Source organism: Ictidomys tridecemlineatus, chromosome 7 (genome assembly GCF_052094955.1).
Source record: "Ictidomys tridecemlineatus isolate mIctTri1 chromosome 7, mIctTri1.hap1, whole genome shotgun sequence".
NCBI lineage: Eukaryota > Metazoa > Chordata > Mammalia > Rodentia > Sciuridae > Ictidomys > Ictidomys tridecemlineatus.
Window position 1 is genome coordinate 192801025 of NC_135483.1, and position 8117 is coordinate 192809141.

Below are 8117 nucleotides of genomic sequence, written 5' to 3' on the forward strand. Positions count from 1 at the left end.
ACATGGTTTGAGAAAAGGGGTGTGCCAAACGACTTGGTTGCAAAAAGTTGTTTGGAGAGGAAGAAAGGCACTTGCTTCATGTCAAAATCTTGGACCAGCAGATTGGAGCACTTCCATGAAGAATCCAAAGAGACCTGCAGATAGTGTTGGTAGAAATCGTTGCCAATGGCCTCTCTTTTAACCAGTTGATTTTCCAAAGCTCAAATCTACCCTCTGAGACCCTCAGTGTCAGGAAAGGGAGCAGTGGGGTTCCCATGATTTGTGTGGGATTAGATTTTACGGGGTGAGAGGGTTGACCTGTTTCTAGTCTCTGGAGATAATAGAACACTTCATTGAGCATCAGGATCAAATTCTATCTCCTGAGTGGGGCTGAGCAGAATCTGTGATGCTTTACTTAACAACAACAAGAACAGAAAATGCCTGTGGGCATAATTCTAGGTTCTCCCTTTCTTCATGATGAAAGGATTAATTGACAATTAAAAAAAATATATGAGCCTGGGGTTGGGGTTGTGGCTCAGTGGTAGAGCACTTACCTATCATGTGTGAGGCACTGCGTTTGGTTCTCAGCACCACATATAAATAAATTTTAAAAAGGTCCATCAACAACTAAAAAATTTTAAAATATGAGCATAATCCTGGCCAGGAAGATAAAGCCCAGTTACTGGTAGAGAGAGGAACTTATATGTTTAATCAATGCTTGAAGGAGTAGGAAAGGAAACAGATCTGACAAATGAATTTTGAGTTTTTTTCTCCCAGGAAGGAGGTAGTAAAGGGAATCTTGTACATCTTTTCCAAAGCTATACTGGTCTGCCTGATAAACTGCACAGTGGAACCTCAGGGATTACCCTGAAGGAATAACTGTCCAGTTCATATTTCAGTTCCCAGGGTTGGGATGGAAGGATAGAAACTACTGGGATTGAGCTGGAGCCCAGGTGTAGGATGACAGGTTAGGATCTGCAGTGGTGGGATAGGCAGGCACCTTCCCCCACTAGATTGACTGGCTTTGTTGGTGGTGGGGAATGGTGGTGAAACAGGAGCAGCTAGGAGGAGGTAGTTACCATTGGGCAACATAGAAGAGGATTTGGGATATATGACCCTAGCATCTTGTCTGATAATATGTTCTGTACAAAAGTAAGAAGATACATACATTCCTCATGGATTCACACACTTCACAGCAGTTTGTCTCAATATATCTATTGTGAAGAAACAGCAGGAAAAATTCCAATTCATTATGGATACATAATTTTATTAAAGGAAATAGAAATCCTAGAAGTTGGAATAGTTTATTTCCAGTGCTCTCCCACAGCCATTTAACTCTACAATTATATACCTGTTGCCTTGTTTCTATCCTTATAGGAGCAAATTAATGCTGGTGTCTCTATTCTACCATCTTCAGCCTCTGCAATTATCCACTTAAATTCAATTTTGTGGGATAGACATAAAGCTACCCCTGGTTTTGCTTAGTTTTCATTGTGTAGAATTCTTTTTGCATCCTCTTACTTCCAGTCACTGTGTGTTCTTAAAAGTGAGGTGATTCTCCTATATAAAACATATTGTTAGGTCTTCCCTGTACCTGTGTAGATAATCTGTCCTCAAACTGGAGCAGATTCTAGCCAATGTTCCTTTTTTAAAATACTTTTTCTTAGTTGTAGTTAGACAGAATATCTTTATTTATGTTTGTTTGTTTATTTATTTATTTATTTATGCATTTATTTTTATGTGGTGCTAGGCAAGCGCTCTACAGCTGAGCCACAAACCCAGCCCCCAGCCAAAGAAAACCATTCAGTCACTCAGTGTTTTTATTGGAGAATTTAATTCATTTACATTCAAGGTATTTATTGATAAGTAAAGATGTACAAACACCATTTTGTAAGTTTTTTTTTAAGATGTTGATGGATCTTTATTTTATTCATTTATTTATATGTGGTTCTGAGAATCAAACCTAGTGCCTCACACATGTCAGGCAAGCACTCTACCACTCAGCCACAACCCCAGCCCCTTTTGTAAGATTTTTTTTTCTGGTTATTTTACAGATTATTTGTTTCTTCCTCTGTCATTTGTCTGACTTTGCGGTTTGATGGTTGGAATGGAGTGGTATGCTTTGAATCCTCTCTGTTTCTGTTTTGGGCTTCTACTAAAGATTTTTGCCTTGTTCTTACCATGAACTTTGCTTGGAATATCTTATACTTATAAAATCCATACCAAACAGATATCAAATTAACTTTCCTTTGATGCCACAACTCTGCCTTTTTGTGTTTTAGATGCTATAATCTGCATCATTTTGTTATATGCATGCCTTGACAATTTATTTTTGCTATCTTGCCTTTATTAACTGTATGTCAGGATAATATGGCTCTATTTTACTTGCACTGTGTTGTGTTTTGTGCTTTTGTATTTGCCACACTATTAATTATCAGCTCTTGGTTATAGTCTGAGAACTCCCATTAGCAGTTCCTGGAAGGCAAGTCTAGTGGTGATAAACACCCTAAAAACTTTTTTGTTTGTTTGGTCAATTTGTTACTTGTTCCTCATTTCTGAGGGGCAGCTTTGTTGAATAAAGTATTCTTGATTGGCATTGTTTTATTTCAGTTTTTTGAATATATGATCCTATTCTCTCCTAGTATGCAACATTTCTGCTGGGAAATCTGCTGAATGGCCTAGTGGTCGTCCTTTGTATGTGATGTGTTTTCTAGTTATTTTCTATTTATTTTGCTATCAGAATATGTTCTTTGCTGGGATTTGAGTGTGTGTGTGTGTGTGTGTGTGGGGGTACTGCAGATTAAGTACAGGACCTCATGCTTGGTAGGCATGCCCTGTACCACAGAACTCCATCCCCAGCCCTTGTCTTGATTTCAGATACTTTTATCATTCAGTGTGTTGATATTCTCCCCTTGGATTTCAATTTTATTAGATAATTCAGTGCTTCCTGTACCTGTGTGGATAATCTGTCCTCAAACTGGAGCAGATTCCAGCCAATGTTCCTTTTTTAAAATATTTTTTTCTTAGTTGTAGTTAGACACAATACCTTTATTTATTTATTTTTATGTGATGCTAGGCAAGTGCTCTACCTCTGAGCCACAAACCTAGTCCCCAGGCACTATTTCTTTAAAAATGCTTTATGACCAGTAATCTTTTTTGCGCCTTCACCAAGTACTATAACAAAAAATTTTTTATGATGTCCTAAGATCTATAGGATTTCCATGGTGTCCCAAGACACCAAGACCAGTAAGATTTCTTCATTCTTCTTTTCTTTTTGTCCCCTCATTAGATCATTTCAATGTTCGGTTTTCCAGATCACTTATTCTTATTCTGGAACAATTTTGCTACTGAAGCTCCCTTTTGCATTTTTACTTTAGTCTTGGTGTCATTCCTATTGAGGAATACTAGCTGGTTCTCTTTCATTTACTTTCTTTCTTTTGCAACTTTTTGCTATTTTAATGTGTTTCCAAATTGTATGAAAATTTCAGCCGTATAACTTGTAGTTCACTGACATCTCTAAAAATCATTTTGATTTTTTCAGATATTTTGTAGATCTTCATTTCTATAATATCAATAATTTGAACTCTATTAGTTTTCTTGGGAGTGTTCATGATTCACTTATTCAAAAAAAGTTTTTTTTTTTTTTGTTTAACTTTGCTATGTGTGCATTTCAGGGTACAGCTAACTTCCTGTTCTGAACTTCAATAGGGTTCTCATACAGGCATAGTTCTTCATTTACCTATTAGTCTATCCTGGGTATTTGAGGATTATCCAACATAAAGAAATATCAGCCATAAGCAGAAAACGTCAAGAGACCAATAAGTTTCATAGAAAATAAGAATTGAAGATTTGGGGAATAATGGGAATTGTGGACAAATTCTTGGTCAAGGGAAGCAATAGACCAGTAGATCCCTGCAACTTCATTCCCAGGGAGTGGACTTATATAATAGTGGTCACAACCAAGGTGGCCTTCACCCAAGCCAGAATGCATTAGGTTTTATGGATCTAGAATGAAAGATGCCAGGCACGTTCCTGGCACTGGCAATGTTATGGTCTTGCATGACCCACTCCAGTGACACCATAGTGGTTTTGTTTTTCTGTGGTATGCAGTGTAACTATACAGAGACTGGATAGGTTTAGTTATCAGGCCAGGTTATGAATGAAGATGGCTGTGGTCATGTTATTCTGGCTCTCTATGCTGTGACTCTAGAGGATGAGCTACTTACCACAATAGGCGGACAGGCCTGTTGATCACTCTTCAGTCATGTGAGCCACATGCCTTTGTTCTGACACCAGGGATGGTAGCTGCTGAGTTCCATTCTTTCGAAGCAATTATCTGGACTGTGCTACGAAGTGGGGTTTCTGGCCGAGAATTGCAGTGGCTTCTGGAGAGGATGATTATATGATAACCCGGGTGGCCATTCTAGGCTTTGGGGTCTGCTGTTGGGCAGAGGGTGCAGGCTGGGTTCTGAGGTTATTCAGAGTCCTTTCTTAGGAAAGGTATGGCCTGAGGCTATGCTCATGCACAATTCAGGAATGCTTCTGTTTCAGAGTGGAGCCTTGGGTACCTTGTGGCTGGAGGTATTGGAGGTGTAGCAGGCCTAACTCCACACTTGTCTTAAATGCACAGAGATGGGAATCTCTCTATGAGAGGTCTGTCATTGGCCCTGATTTTTTGCTGATTAGGGATACTGTTTGACTCTCTAATTGAAGGCATTGAAATACCTTTGACAATTTGGAACCCAGAAAGTGGGACCATCCCTGTGTTGTTGAGGTGAATGTGGTGGCATTGAGCTGGGCAGGAAAGAAACCATCTAGGACCACAGCTAGGTTGAACTTCCCATTGGGCTTTTTATGGCAACCAGCTCTGCTGGTCTGAGGTTCGCCTGTATCTGTGTTGAAGCATCTTAGCTGACAGCAACACTGAAGGTCCAGCAAGGTGCACACGCTGGTCACCATGATCACCGCCTCCTCACTGCCATTTCCACCAGGGTTGCCTTTGAGGTGATAGTGGAGTGGGGTCCTGGAGGGATCATGGAATGCTAGGGTGGCTGGATGATGGCCGCATGTCTCCTGTCCTTCTGTGGAGCCATGTTCCAGGGAAAGCATCCTGTGTGGTGGTGTGGATGTCTTGGGAAGGAGGAGGGTTGGCGTTGTCAGAGTGAGACCTTCTTCCTCCCCTTCCAAGCCAAGTGTGACTCAGTTCTGCAGACTGGTTGGGTGGCCTCAGGCTTATGCCCAAGTGTTGGAGTGTCAAAAGATGTCCTGGTCTGAGGATGATTGTTCACTGAGCTTTCTGTGTGGAGGTGGGTTCTGAGACTCCAGATTCGTCATATTCCTGTTGTCACTCTCCTCCTTCCAATTTTCTAAAGACAATGATGTAACATGACAGTTGCCAAAGCAGTGATACAGCCAGTATCTGGTAACATCCAGGGTCTTGAAGGAACCACTGTGTGTTCCTAACAAGGGTGATGCCCCTAGGTTGGCTGTGGAATCGCTCTCTTGACTCTCCCTGTGGTATTACTGGAGAAATGCCACTGTGCTCACCTGTGAAGGTATGTAAAACGGCCTAATGTAGTTGAGTCCAGTGGAACAAACTGTTGCTGTGTACTTTTCTGTGGCTGGACACAGTGTGGGTCGTGTGGAAGGAGGGTGGGAACATGGAGACTGTGTGTCCTGTGTCCACAAAGAATGCTCACTAGAGTGTGGGAGAGAGGCACTTACATCCCTCAGGGAGGGCTCATGGGTCATGAGTCAAGCGTTGACTAGGTGATGACCTGCTGCTCTGGAGGAGTCAAGAGAAAGCGAGGTACTATAGATGGTGGCCACAAAGGGTCAAATGTAGCGAGCTCTCAATCCTGTTGTGGCATTTCAGAGGCCTTAGAGGGTTTGGGAATCGATCATGACTCCTGTTGAAAGTTGGAGAGACAGCAGCAGTGTGTGTCCATGGCACATTCAGTGGTGAACCACTTTCACTGGCAGGGAGCAGGTCAGGACTGAGGCCCTTCCAGGAGTTCCTTTGAAGCTGGATCTCCCATTTCATTCTGAGCAAAGAGTCTCTGGTGCTAGGAAGATAAAGTCTGGGTTTTACTTTGAACAAATTCTAAAATGTAATGTTTATTGAGGCTTGTGTTTAAATCCTTCCAGATGACAAAGTCCCAATCCATTGCCTAGTAATTCTGTTATTAATATCACATTGTGATATAGGGCATATGTTTCTAGGAGGCAAAGATTATAAGCTATTCTAAACCTGGAGAACACATAAGTCACGTACGTCAGCAGATGTTATTCATTAATCAAGGCTCCTCTGAGTAAATGATTGACAGCGGGCATAATAAATTTTCACAAATTGATGAGCACACCCACATGAACTGTTCTGGTATCTAAGTACCTGGACTTCTTCTGCCTACTGTACCCCTTGAGCTTTGTGTCCAAGCAGCTGGATTGTTGGGGGCTCAGCTATCCCATGGCTCCTGCTCTTTTGCCTGCCGCCCTTCCTCTGTGTGTGTGTCTGCTGCTGGCATCTGGCTCTGCCCAGGCAGGCAAGCTGCTGGTGGTGCCCATGGATGGCAGCCACTGGTTTACCATGCGGTCAGTTGTGGAGGAACTAGTTCACAGAGGACATGAGGTGGTTGCTGTCATGCCAGAGGTGAGTTGGCAACTGGGACAGTCATTGAATTTTACAGTGAAGACTTATTCAACTTCTTACACTCTGGAGGACTTGGACAGAGAATTCAAGATTTTTGCTGACACTCAATGGAAAACTCCAGAACAAAGTATGTATAGTGTTGCAATGGGTTCATCCAAAGCATTTTTTGACATCACTTTTTCACGGTGTAGGAGTTTGTTTAATGACAAGAAGCTAGTGGAATACTTAAAGGAGAGCTCTTTTGATGCAGTGTTTTTGGATCCTTTTGATGTGTGTGGCTTAGTTGTTGCCAAATACTTTTCACTTCCATCCGTGGTGTTTACCAAGGTAGTGTTTTGCCATCACCTTGAAGATGGTGCACAGTGTCCCAGTCCTCTGTCTTATGTTCCCAGATTTTTAATGATGTCCTCAGATGCTTTGAGTTTCATGGAGAGAGTAAGGAACCACCTGAACTACTTGGAAGAACATTTATTTTGCCCTTATTTTTTCCAAACTGCCTTGGAAGTCGCCTCTGAAATTCTCCCAACACCTGTCACAATAGGTGATCTCTTCAGCCAAATATCTATTTGGTTGTTAAGAACTGACTTTGTTTTGGACTATCCCAGACCTGTGATGCCCAACATGATCTTCATTGGTGGAATCAACTGCCACCAGAGGAAGCCACTACCCAAGGTATGTTGTGTCTCCCTTAGCACACTGCGGAAAACCTGGCTTTGGGTGTTAAGAAAGATCTCTTACTGAGCTGTGATTCCTTTAATATCCATTGTATCTGGCATTTTTTCCTGGGTTAACAATTGTTTGGTGCCTATTCATTAAGTGTGGGTCAGCAAATTGTATAAAGCTGGCGTCATTGATATTTATGTGCGTATCAGTGATGGAAGTCATATCATTTTTTTATCTGTTTGTTTGTTTGTGTTTGGTGTTGCTGGGGATTGAACTCAGTGCCTTGTGCATGTTCAGCAAGCACTCTACCAACTGAGCTGTATCCCCAGACCCCAATTCATGTCATTTTTATGCTCCCTTTCTATTACTGCTTCAGAAAAACCCTGAGAAACATATTAGGATGTGAACCTTTTTATTATTATATTTTTTGCCAATCCTACAGGCAAGTATTCTTAGCAGTTTTGAATGCATGTTTTCTTTTTATTGAAGTTATTGTATATGTATGCATTTATGTAATGCAAACTTTATACCTATTTTATTCAATAATATCTAATAGTGAAGTGTACATGAGTTCTTTTTTAATTTATTTTTTTGTACATGAGTTCTTTACTTTGCATTTTCACTTGGCAAGGTATTGTAGTCATGTTCACCATTCAGTACTTACAAAGTTAACTTCTTCATTTAGTAATTGCATTGAAAGCTTTAAAGACCTTTTTCTTTTGAACCCACCAATGGTGATAGATATTTAAAAGTTTTTTCTGCTTTTTGCCTCTTTGAACAAGACTGCAGTAACCATTCTGAAGTATTCTCTTCCACTCTTGTGTTT

At 41.0% G+C, this 8117-nt stretch overlaps 1 pseudogene; it reads left to right on the forward strand.

Annotated features, from left to right (window-relative positions):
• Positions 1–6331: 6331 nt before the first annotated feature.
• LOC101971912 (UDP-glucuronosyltransferase 1A9 pseudogene) lies at positions 6332–7369 on the forward strand (annotated as a pseudogene).
• The last annotated feature ends 748 nt before the right edge of the window (positions 7370–8117 follow it).